Source organism: Squalius cephalus, assembly GCF_949319135.1.
Source record: "Squalius cephalus genome assembly, chromosome: 8".
Lineage (NCBI taxonomy): Eukaryota > Metazoa > Chordata > Actinopteri > Cypriniformes > Leuciscidae > Squalius > Squalius cephalus.
The window spans coordinates 25,001-37,034 of record NC_137129.1 but is presented as its reverse complement, the minus strand read 5'-3'; the positions used below and the strand labels follow the sequence as shown (position 1 = coordinate 37,034).

Sequence of the window (12,034 nt, the reverse complement as noted above, 5' to 3'; positions counted from 1 at the left end):
AAGGTTCCCTTTCGAGAACGGTCACTTCATATTGCATAGCTAATAGGCAGTGGCAAACTCCTTTCCTCGAGAATATTAAAGCTAATAATTTAAAACGCAGTGCAGCTGCACAGCGAACACAGCAGAGCGTCTAGCTCGCCCATTGGCTGTGCTGCAGCAACTGCGTCAGAGTGCGCCTAAATGGGCGTGGCCTTAGTTAAGTCAAGTCAAGTCAAGTATATTTGTATAGCGCTTTTAAGTTTTCACAATACAGATTGTATCAAAGCAGCTTCACAGTATTAAATTAAAATAATACAACAAGGTTTGTTTCTAGTGGAATGTATTCATTGATAAAATAAAATTAAATATCCCCAAAATATCCCCTTAGTCTATAAAGGAATCCCATTCTGGCCAAATAGCAGGTTTAAATCGACTGAAGTGACAAATCCCGACAGATTGTAATAGTGCGGCAGGCTACGCAATACTCGTTCCCTTACTCTCAGGGAACTGAGGTTACGTTAGTAACCGAGTACGTTCCCTTTCGAGAACGGTCACTTCGTATTATGTAGCTAATACGCAGTGGGGACGCAATGTAAAATGCCGCACTATTAGCAAGTGGCTGCATACAACTGGCTCCTAGGGAAGCACCCCGAGGTTCACAGAAACAAGCCATAACAAACCCCAACATAGTGACAGTAACCAGACGTGAGTCGGGTTTCATGAATAAGGGGCTGGAGTATAAGGGTCGCTCCGAACATAAGTCCCAGGACAATTGTGCTAATGGACAGTAATAGGTAGACTAATAAGATCGGACCCTAGCTGGAGTACTGACGATGCAGCGGCCATGAGACCGAGAAGCCTCTGAAACTTCCTGAGGGGCATGCACGCACCTACCCTGAAGGACCCCTTATAGAGAGAGCGCACTCTGGTGTGAGCCGCGCTCTCATCATTGTAGAGTCGATAACTGTGCCCAGAAAGATTACGTTCTGGCTGGGTAACAGTTTGCTCTTGGAAAAATTGACCCTGAGCCCCAGGCATTCCAAATAGCTGAGGAGCATAGATCTGTCTGTCAATAATTCGGTCTTCGACTGACACATAATGAGCCAATCGTGGAGATAGTTCAGCACGCGCACTCCGTTGCCTCAGGGGGGAAAGCGCTGCATCCATGCACTTTGTGAAAGTACGGGCTGCTAGAGACAGACCGAACGGTATGACCGTGTATTGATAAGCCTACCCCTCGAAGGCGAATCTCAAGAATGGCCTGTGATGGGGCGTTATCTTAATGTGAAAGTAAGCGTCTTTCAGATCCACCGTAAAAAAAACAATCCCCCGGGCGAACCTGCGTGAGGATTTGTTTGGTAGTTATCATTCTGAACGGCCATCTCATGAGAGCTTTGTTCAGATGTCTCAGATCTAGAATGGGGCGAGTGCCACCGTCCTTTTTTGGTACAAGGAAGTAACGGCTGTAAAAGCCTGACCGGCTCAACACGGGGGGGACTAATTCTATCGCCCTTTTTTCTAGCAGATTTTGCACTTAGGTGAGAAGCACGTGAGCCACGCCGCTTCTCACCGAGGTCTCGATGACCGCCTGAAACCATGGGGGTCTGCGAGGGAATTGGAGCGAGTAACTTCTCTTTATAATGTACAAAACCCATTTCGACACTCCAGGGATGTCTTGTGAACCGCTCTGGATCTCCAGCCAACAGCAGTGGGCGGGCATAGATCAGAGCGGGCGGGCTTCTTCGAGCAGAGGCAGCTTCTCATAACCTTTTTCTGCTGCGCCGTCAACAGAGGAGAGCGTGGCGGAAGTAAAAGCGCTCGTGCGTGCTGAGTACGGCGCACGCCATGATTTCGTGAGTTCGTCGTGGACCTCGGAAAAAAGGCGCTGGCTTGTGACGGGGGCCTGCTGGCGCCCAGGCAGAAACCATCCATCCAGCCTGCTTCTAGGTTGCTCCTCAGGCGAGGCCCATTCGAGACCGAGGTCTAAAACGGCCGCAGTGAGGATACGCAGCATCTCAGTGTCCGAATTAGCCTAGTTCCGGTAGCAGCAGCGCTAGCACCAGACTGTGAGAAGGCGGGGTCAGCCGGGCCCATCCACTCTTCCTCAAGCGCAGCAATGGAGAGGCTGTCGTCGTGTTCTTCGTGCGATCTGCCGAAGGAGACGAGACCTGTCGCTTGAAGGGAGAGGGGGCATTGTTCTGCCTGAGTGAACAGGACCGGCGAAGTAGAAAGTGAGTGAGAAAGTGAGAAAGCGACAGTGTCGCCATCTCGAAAGAGAGCTAGCCGCGTCCGCAGTGTTGAGATGGGCAGGCTCTTGCAGTGAGAGCAGCCCGCGGCAGAGAGTGCAGCTTCAGTGTGGGTGGGTCCCAGGCACGTGGCGCACTCTGAGTGCCCATCTTCCTTGTGTATGCGTGCTCCGCATGAGGTGCACGAGGGGCAAGGCATTTGAAACAACGTTCACTAAATTTGACTCTTTTAGAACTGAGTGTCGCAGCAGCGAACACAACAGTAGCAGTAAAAGGATATAGCGTTTTTCTCGCCGGATGGCCTCAGGAGAGCAGTGACAGAAGAGAAGCGGCTTCGAGGTGAGCTGAAGGCGCTGTCTACTGTATGCAAGGCTTGCTCTAGCTGTTATTGCTTGTTTCGACGGCGAAAGCTTCAGAGGAGGTCAGAATCGTGAAGAGTCGCTGAAGGAGATAAAATCTGCTATTTGGCCAGAATTGGCTTCCTTTATTAGACTAAGGCCACGCCCATTTAGGCGCGCTCTGACGTGCGACCCAATCAAATGACTTGGCGCCCATCACGTCAGAGGCGCTTGGCCATAGTTTGTGCAGTTGCTGCAGCACAGCCAATGGGCGAGCTAGACGCTCTGCTGTGTTCGCTGTGCAGCTGCACTGCTTTTAAATTATTAGAAATAAATTATCAAAAGAGAAAGCAGTGGGAGATGGCGATCTGCAGGTACCAACTGACAGCCACCAACTGCCAACTGCAAAGCCCCAACATTCCCAAACTTTTTAAGTTAATTTGCTTTGTTTTGTTTACTTCAAAAATAAAGCTATTTTCAATTTCTTCAGGTTCAGGATAGGTGCAGTAAAAGGTTAAAATAAACCCCATTTCAGGCTGCTATTAGTATAATAAAAATGGTGTCAAATTAGCTTTTTTTTTGCTGTTTTTGACCATAGATGGTCAAGATGTTGTAAAATATAACAAATAACAATTTCCCCGGGTCAGAATTGTATGGAAAAATGTGTCCATTTGTCTCTGTGAGTTGTTTACATCAAAAGTTATGGCACTTTATATCACATTAGATTTTTCGGGTTTGGTGCAAAGGTTTAAAAATAAAGCATTTTGGACATTATTTCAGCTTGGTACCCAATTTAATTTTAAAATAGACACCTGAATGATAAAGAAATAACAGTTTGTGAAAAAAAAAAATCACCCTATGCGCTTGAGAAAACTGAAAATATAGTTGATCCTCTACACATTTTTGGCCATTTTTTGCTATTTTTGTCCAGAAATAGGGTCAATATGTTTTCAAATGTCAAAAATAACCATTTCATTCAATTCCTGGGGTCAGAATTGTATGGGAAAATATGTTAATTTGTCTCTGTATGTTGTTTACTTCAAATGTTATGCCACTTTCTATATAATTTTTGGATTTTTGGGGTTCCGGTCGGGTGCAGCAAAGGGTTAAAAATAAAGCATTTTGGACATTATTTCAGCTTGGTACCCAATTTAATTTTAAAATAGACACTTGAATGATAAAGAAATAACAGTTTGTGGGAAAAAAATTCACCCTATGCGCTTGAGAAAATGAAAATATAGTTGATCCTCTACACATTTTTGGCCATTTTTTGCTATTTTTGTCCAGAAATAGGGTCAATATGGTTTCAAATGTCAAAAATAACCATTCCATTAAATTCCTGGGGTCAGAATTGTATGGGAAAATATGTTAATTTGTCTCTGTATGTTGTTTACTTCAAATGTTATGCCACTTTCTATATAATTTTTTTATTTTTCGGGTTCCGGTCGGGTGCAGCAAAGGGTTAAAAATGAAGCCTTTGGGACATTATTTCAGCTTGGCACCTGGCAGATTCTGGAAATAGACACTTTAAAGATTTGAAAAAATCAGGTGGCATAAAAAAACCCGGGGGGTGCGCGTGGACCTCTATTTCCATCTAGACTATATGTGTTAAGAAATTCATTTCACTTCCCAATTCTAGACAACTAAATCATAAGACAAACTAGTTTTAGCATACATTTGTTCTATTTTCCTCTTTGGCTGCACAGTACATTTTTGCATTTCAGGTGGCATGTAACTTTTAAGAATATTAAAGTAGGAATTGATCAAACTAATAAGAGAATTTCAATATTCATTACATATTCTCATTACCACTCTTTTAAAGAAAATACTTAAATCTCCACAATTATTCACCAATAAAAAATGGTAATTATTAAAAAATCATTCCAAACCCATATGACCTTCACAAAAGATGTTTGCTGACTCAGTCACTGTTCACTTTAACTGCAGCATGTTTGCATTATTAAATATTATGCCTAATGTACTTTTGTGTTGCATTGAAGAAAGAAAGTCATACAGGTTTAGATTATATTATTCTAAACTAAATTGTGTCCAGTGCAAATCTTAAAAAAGAAAAAAGTTTAGTATAGAAGAACTAATTACATGTATTCATTGAGCAGACGCTTTTATTCAAAGCGACTCAGAAATGTGGAACATCACAAGCAATGTCATAAAATCCAACAACAGTCCCCAGCGAGCAAAAAGTCGTCCAGAAGACGTCTAAAAGACATCATTCTTAGACATCCAGAAGATGTCCTCACAGGAGCCAGAATGAAAGTTTTTTTTACGTCTTTTCTGGACATTGTATAGACGTCAATTAAAGACGTGCTACAGACGTCATTCTTAGACATCCAGAAGACGTCCTCACAGGAGCCAGAATGAAAGGTTTTTTTACGTCTTTTCTGGACATTGTATAGACGTCAATTAAAGACGTGCTACAGACGTCATTCTTAGACATCCAGAAGACGTCCTCACAGGAGCCAGAATGAAAGTTTTTTTTACGTCTTTTCTGGACATTGTATAGACGTCAATTAAAGACGTGCTAAAGACGTCATTCTTAGACATCCAGAAGACGTCCTCACAGGAGCCAGAATGAAAGTTTTTTTTACGTCTTTTCTGGACATTGTATAGACGTCAATTAAAGACGTGCTAAAGACGTCATTCTTAGACATCCAGAAGACGTCCTCAAAGACGTCATTCTTAGACATCCAGAAGACGTCCTCACAGGAGCCAGAATGAAAGTTTTTTTTACGTCTTTTCTGGACATTGTATAGATGTCAAGACGTGCTACAGACGTAATTGTTAGACATCTAAAGGCAGCAAGAATAAAAGTTGTATTAGACGTGTTTTCTGTAGTAGAAATGTCAAAGACTGTTAAAGACCCATACTGACATGGAAATCCCATATGTGCATTTTGCAAGGATCCAACTTTAAAAAATATTTACTTACAAATATTTACAAAACAGTGGCAGTGAGTGAGCTAGTTCTCACTGAGAAAACCCCAGTTACTCATTGTTAATGGTTGTCGTGTCATGAAACTGCAGACACACAGACCATAGACCTAAATAAGATTTTAAAGAATATTGATAATATTGAATATTCAATTGAATAACTGTGTAGTGTATATAATTGCATTTGTATATCTTAACAATATAACTGTAATAAACTGCTTACCATTTTCCTGTAAACCAAACTAATCACTCCAAGAAATCAACTATTTAAATCTCAAAATATATTTTTATTACTATTTCGTTCTGCTGGACCAAAACTTAACAGCCGGAAGAATAAAGTATACATTAACACAATCAAACTTAAAAACCAGAACAGTTAAGTTGTAAATTAACACATTTTCCCTTTAAATAATCTATAAAATGTTGTTAAAACAATATAGGCTATAACATAACAATTAACAAAATATGGCTGCTATAAGGTTCACAAGCTTCATTTATAGCAGCAAGCAGTTTCAGATGATCGGCTGCAGACTTTATTTGGGCCTCTGTTGCAGCTGGGTCCCATTTCATGACAGCAGCTACAATCAAAGCAAAAAAATCAACATGTAAAATAAATAAATACAAATGCCACTGTTGTGGTTTAGCTTATAGCAGAGATACATAGTTGAAAATTTGAGTACTCGAATCAATTAAATGAAATAAATCACAAATCAAGTAAAATTACATCAAGCCTGATATAAGGCATTCCACACACACACACACACACACACACACACACACACACACACACAGGGGCCATTTACAACTTCATGCGATTTTGGTGATCGGATAGCTATACGATCTTGAAAAGACCAGGTGTAAATGCCCTCCGAAACACATTCGTGACGCATTTGAATCTGATTGCTCAAACCACTTCAGGAGGAGGTCTGGGCCGCATTCCAGAAGATACTGGACAAGTGTAAATGCATCTGGTTGTTGAAACCACATATCATATGTACATTTTACTCCTCCCAAAAACGCTCTAAAATAAAGGTGTGAGAGCGTGTTATAGGCTATATGTCATGTTATAGCCAGTTATGACGACGCTACTGCCGCATCGCCGCTGACCATCTAACGTTATTCATCAAGCCAACCTGCAAACTAGCGGAAATCAAAGTGAAAGTAAGCCCCCGATGCTTAACACAGTTATCATCTTTAAAAGTAAAGAAACGAAATGATATTACCAAGGCTGTTGCGCTCTCTCCTATTGCGGTCTTTGATTTAGAAATTTTAAAGGAGAACTCCGGTCAATTTTAACATTGAGGCCACAGTAGTCGATTGTCGAGTTCACGCGCGTGATCATAGGTACTAAACCAATGCCCGTGAACTCGACAATCGATTACTGTGGACTTCGACCGAAAACAGGATGTAAATACAGGTATGAGCGCTGGCTGAATTAACATCATTTTTATTCATATCTTTCACATCTACTGCAGTCAGATTCACCCGCGTTCACCCCGAAGGAATCACTCACATTAGCTGTGCACTTGTAATGACACATCAAGGATGCTAAGAGGCTAAAAGCAGGTTTAAAGGTCCCGTTCTTCGTGATCCCATGTTTCAAACTTTAGTTAGTGTGTAATGTTGTTGTTAGAGTATAAATAATATCTGTAAAATTATAAAGCTCAAAGTTCAATGACAAGCGAGATATTTTATTTAACAGAAGTTGACTACAACGAACGGCTCGATTGGACTACACCCCTCTACTTCCTTCTTTAATGACATCACTAGAACCGTGTTTTTACCGTGGAACACAGGCGTTTTGATGGCGAAATGTCAACAGACGGTTGATGTTTATCTATAATCGGATACCGCAAAAGTTTAATTCGAAGTTGTTAGTTTGCTCTGTCCATTTCACCACGGACTGTTTTTCTAACCTAGGGCTGGGCGATATGGCCAAAAAAAAATATCACGATAATTTTTTTTATATCAGTCGATATCGATAATTATCACGATAAAAGTCAAATCTTTATTTCTTTAAAGTTTAAAGGCAGATTTTTGCTCCTAAGTGAAAGTTGTAGAAACCAGAGCGTTAACTGTGGTTTTAAACTACTCTTTATTGTCAGAACATATCATGACAAACATTTGTCATTTTTCCTTAACAAAATAAATATATTTATTGGACAATTTCTTAGTTTCTGCATGTGCTAATTTTTTTTTTTTTTTTTTGGTAAAATGTAATATTCTGACTGTTTGAGTTTTATTAAACTTAACCATTGGTCATCCAGTAGCCTATCATGCATTTAGATCATGATAACCACAGATAAAACCAGGGCTAGCCTATAGCACCTCACTATCATGGCAAAATGTAACTTTATGGTTTCTATGGTATTTGTATGAAAAACAGTAGTCTAAATACATTATTAAATACTGTAATTATATTCCATTAGTCCTTTAATACATTGTCTACATTAATAATATAATACAATTCAATGTATATCCTACATTTCATAGTGCAGTTAATATTACTAAGCTAACAGTAAATCCGTGGTAAATGATGGGAATTTCAGCCTTCAGACTGTATCGTTGCGCACAGTTTGTCAGCGCTGTTTCATCTGCCTTTAAGCTGATTTAAATCACTGAGACATTTGTGTTCCTCGCTGAATTCAAGCGCTTCTCACTGGATTTCGTGACCGAGACCGATCAGAGTAAACGCATCTGCTCTAACTTTAGTGAGCTCGCGCTCGCGCTGCCGTTTGGACTTTGAGCCGAGCGGATAAAATGAGCCGCGGTTCAAATGAGTTTCGTTCCGCTTTTGGCGCATAAACATTATCGAACATTTATCGACCTCTTGATATCGTTTTATCGAGAAAAATTATATCGCGATAATTATCGTTATCGTTTTATCGCCCAGCCCTATTCTAACCTGGGATAATATCAAGCAGACTTCTCTCAGCGTTTCATCCTGACGAAGGGGGCAATTTCAACTATATTCCAGCAAGCGGTAAGTAGTGATTTACTATGGAAGTAGCGATCAACTTCACATCGTTTCTCTTAGTAGGATGAAAATAATCTTACTTAAACTGTGATTAATATACAGAAAGCGATCAAAAAACAATCCCTTTCCAATCGCCCAAGCTGTCAATCACACAGCGCGAGTTTATCTGGACACTTGACAAAACTCGTTATGAAATCAATGACGCTGTTACACTGCACAACGAAGCGCTTACTGTATTTATATGCCTCATGTTTGCATTGGTGAAATCATTAGTGAGAGTGCAGAAAGTGATAAGATCTTTTTTCACGCCATCAACAGACTGTCATCTGCTCAATATGCTCATCACTGCAACCTTTTATGTGATGGGAATAGATCTAAATACTTAAAAAACTTCTCACGATTCGTTAATCCCGATAGCTGTAATAGTAAAAACGTATAATAGCTGTAATAGTAAAAGTTTTCCAGATAGTTCCACATGTAATGCCAGATATTTCATATGCAAACATTTCAGCCAATCACAGCAGAGGGCGTTTACACTGAAGTCTCACAGCAGACACGCCCCTTCAAACAGAGCGTTCAAACCAGGGAATGAAATCAGGCTAGGAAATATGCCTTTTATTTCTAAATTATAACAATTTTTGATCTAAAAAACATACTAACATTATAAGGGCACCCCAGGAAACATGATAAAATAATAAAAATAATCCATGGAATGGGACCTTTAAAACTTGCCCCATTGAAGTCAACAGGGTGCAAATTTTAAAAAGAGGATAACATGGTGTAGGCAACACCGATTTTTGTCGTTGTTCTCTGTATTGACAGCACTCCAAATGTACAAAAAAATGAGCTCAATGTTAAAATTGACCGGAGTTCTCCTTTAACGGATGATCAATAAAATGCAGCTCATATCTGTTGCTTTCGGTGACGTGAACGCCATTAAATTTGCATAGTGAGGGAATCGAAGATCGGATTTATATCCGTTTTGCAAAAGGTGTAAGGTGTAAATGGAATTGTTGTGATAAAACAGATAGCTATCCGATCTGAGAAAACGCATCAAGTGGCCAGGTTTAAACAGCCCCATATACACACACACACACACACACACACATATTAGGGGTGTAAGTTAACGGTTCACAAAATTCATGGTTCGGTTAAATACGATACACTTGTGTCACGGTAAGGTACGTTTTCGATACAGGAAAAAGAAAGAAATGCCAGAGAAATTTCCTTGATTTAATATTTGTAACTTTTTTTTTTTTTTTATTAAACCTAACATCATAAAGTATGATTTTTTTTTTACTTTGAGGAATGATGAAGCTATAATTGACTCTTAGAAGCATGTAAAACAGCTCCTTGAAAAAAATGAAATGTAATATTGTAGTTATAAACAAAGGTTTATTTTAGTTCAGATTAACATTTGAGGGCAGTAATTTTATTTATGTCAAAATAAAACCAACGTAATGTAACTTGAAAGCATTATAGCCTACTATTCCTGCCATACTTCCATGGTTACAGTTAGTGTTACTACAGTAAATCCATGGTGAATGTTGCTGATCTGTGGACACTGGATTGTTCATTCATGGCACAATGTTTCCACATCAGCGCTGTTTGATCCATTAATAACAGAGAAATATGAATGCTTCTCACTAGATCTCGCAGCGATGTTATTACTTCAGTGGGGATCTATTAGCGCCGTCTAGTAACAGTGTCGCTTGATCAAGATTGGCTCGTGCTGCACTGGTCCAAACTGATAAACGGCCCGTGAAGCACATAATAACAGCACCTGCTTTCTGGTCAGTTAGCCTACAGTCCCTGCTTTTTTTGTGGAAACCAAATCTTTTGATTGTGAGAGAGCCATGTGTTAAAAGTCAGATGGCACTTAAGCTACTTTATGATTTGCCCTATGTCTGAACAAAAGAAATAAAAGTTAACTATCTATACCATATTGAATTGCATAGCATCATATTTTTGCAATGCGTTGAATCGAAATCGAATCGCACCGGATCGTAATAATAGTGAATCGTATTGCATTGCATCGGTAGCTGGCAGCTGCTTATATGTATCATTAATGTATTGTATCGTTGGCTATGCATCGAGATGCGTATCGTATCGGCCTCAGTTATGGAGATGCATATCCCTAATACCTACATAGGAAAAGTAACTACATTTACATACTGTGAATCGTTTTTTTATTTATCGAGAATCGTTTTTGCATCGAAAATCGCAATTGTATCGAATTATGACATTTTCTTAATCTTACACCCCTAATATAAACACATACATATAGTGCTTTGGAGACAAATTGTGTTGAAATAACATTGAGACAAAGGAGGTAGAGGACGAATACTCACTTATCTTGGTAGCTGTTCTGATGAATGACGGATCCTGACCACAGAAAGATAAAAGAGAGAGGTAAAAGGGGGGAATTAATTAGCATGGGTCACATTTCATTCGTTTTGTCTGGTATCTAAAACTTATGTCTGATAGAAAAATGTGCATCACCAAAAGAAGGAACATGTAGATTAACACAGTGGATCTGTCCAAACGGTAATCGTTTTAATAACGTTGTCATCTGTACAAAGAAAAAACTCTTCCGTTTTTAGTACATTGTTGTTGTGTAAAAGTTCCTTAAGTTTGTGTGTTCTTGACGTCTTTTCTTTTAACCCTGCAGGTAGTTACATTAACGCATCTATTAATAGAAGTTTTACCTATGGAACTTCGGTATGATTAAATTTGTGTAATATAGCAAACCCAAACAAATGTTAAATGGAACTCTTCCACCATATCTAGCTTTAACCTGTATTTACATCCTGTTTTCGGTTGAAGTCCACAGTAGTCGATTGCCGAGTTCACGCGCGTGATCATAGGTAACTAAACCTATGCGCGTGAACTCGACAATCGACTACTGTGGACTTCAACCGAAAACAGGATGTAAATACAGGTATTTGCGCTGGCTTAAATAACATCATTTTTATTCATATCTTTCACATCTACTGCAGTCAGATTGACCCGTGTTCACTCTGAAGGAATCACTCACATGACCTGTGCACTTGTAATGACACATCAAGGATGTTAAGAGGCTAAAAGCAGGTTTAAATATTGCCCCATTGAAGTCAACAGGGTGCAAATTTTAAAAAGAGGATAACACGGTGTAGGCAACAGCGATTTTTGTCGTTGTTCTCTGTACTGACAGCACTCCAAATTTACAAAAAAATGAGCTCAATGTTAAAATTGACCGGAGTTCTCCTTTAACCTACCAGTCTATTGACTGTCTAGTACAGCCTACTAATACTCTAATGAGAGTTAGTTGACATGTAGTTGAAAAGTTACTTATAGTTAGTAGAATGTCTAAAGTGGACTATCGAAATAAAGTGTAACCAGATACTGCAGTGGATACTTACTAGTGATGGACTTGTTTTTATCTGTTGGTGCCTATTCTGCTCCGTAAGTCCAATGCTTGATCTAAAAATAAAAATTGTGTTAAAAAGTGTGTTAATAGGATTATTGATCGGGTAACATAGGACCATTTTTTAATGTTCCATAAGT

At 39.5% G+C, this 12,034-nt stretch overlaps 1 long non-coding RNA gene across 1 annotated transcript in view; it reads right to left on the bottom strand.

Annotated features, from left to right (window-relative positions):
- Positions 1 to 4,749: 4,749 nt before the first annotated feature.
- LOC307162803 overlaps positions 4,750 to 12,034 on the bottom strand; it is a 10,882-nt gene continuing 3,597 nt past the window's right edge. The window contains exons 3-5 of the long non-coding RNA XR_013821977.1: positions 11,890 to 11,950; positions 10,840 to 10,873; positions 4,750 to 6,089 (exon numbers count right to left, since the gene is read on the bottom strand). This is a non-coding gene — a long non-coding RNA (uncharacterized lncRNA). The remainder of the gene's footprint in view (positions 6,090 to 10,839; positions 10,874 to 11,889; positions 11,951 to 12,034) is intronic.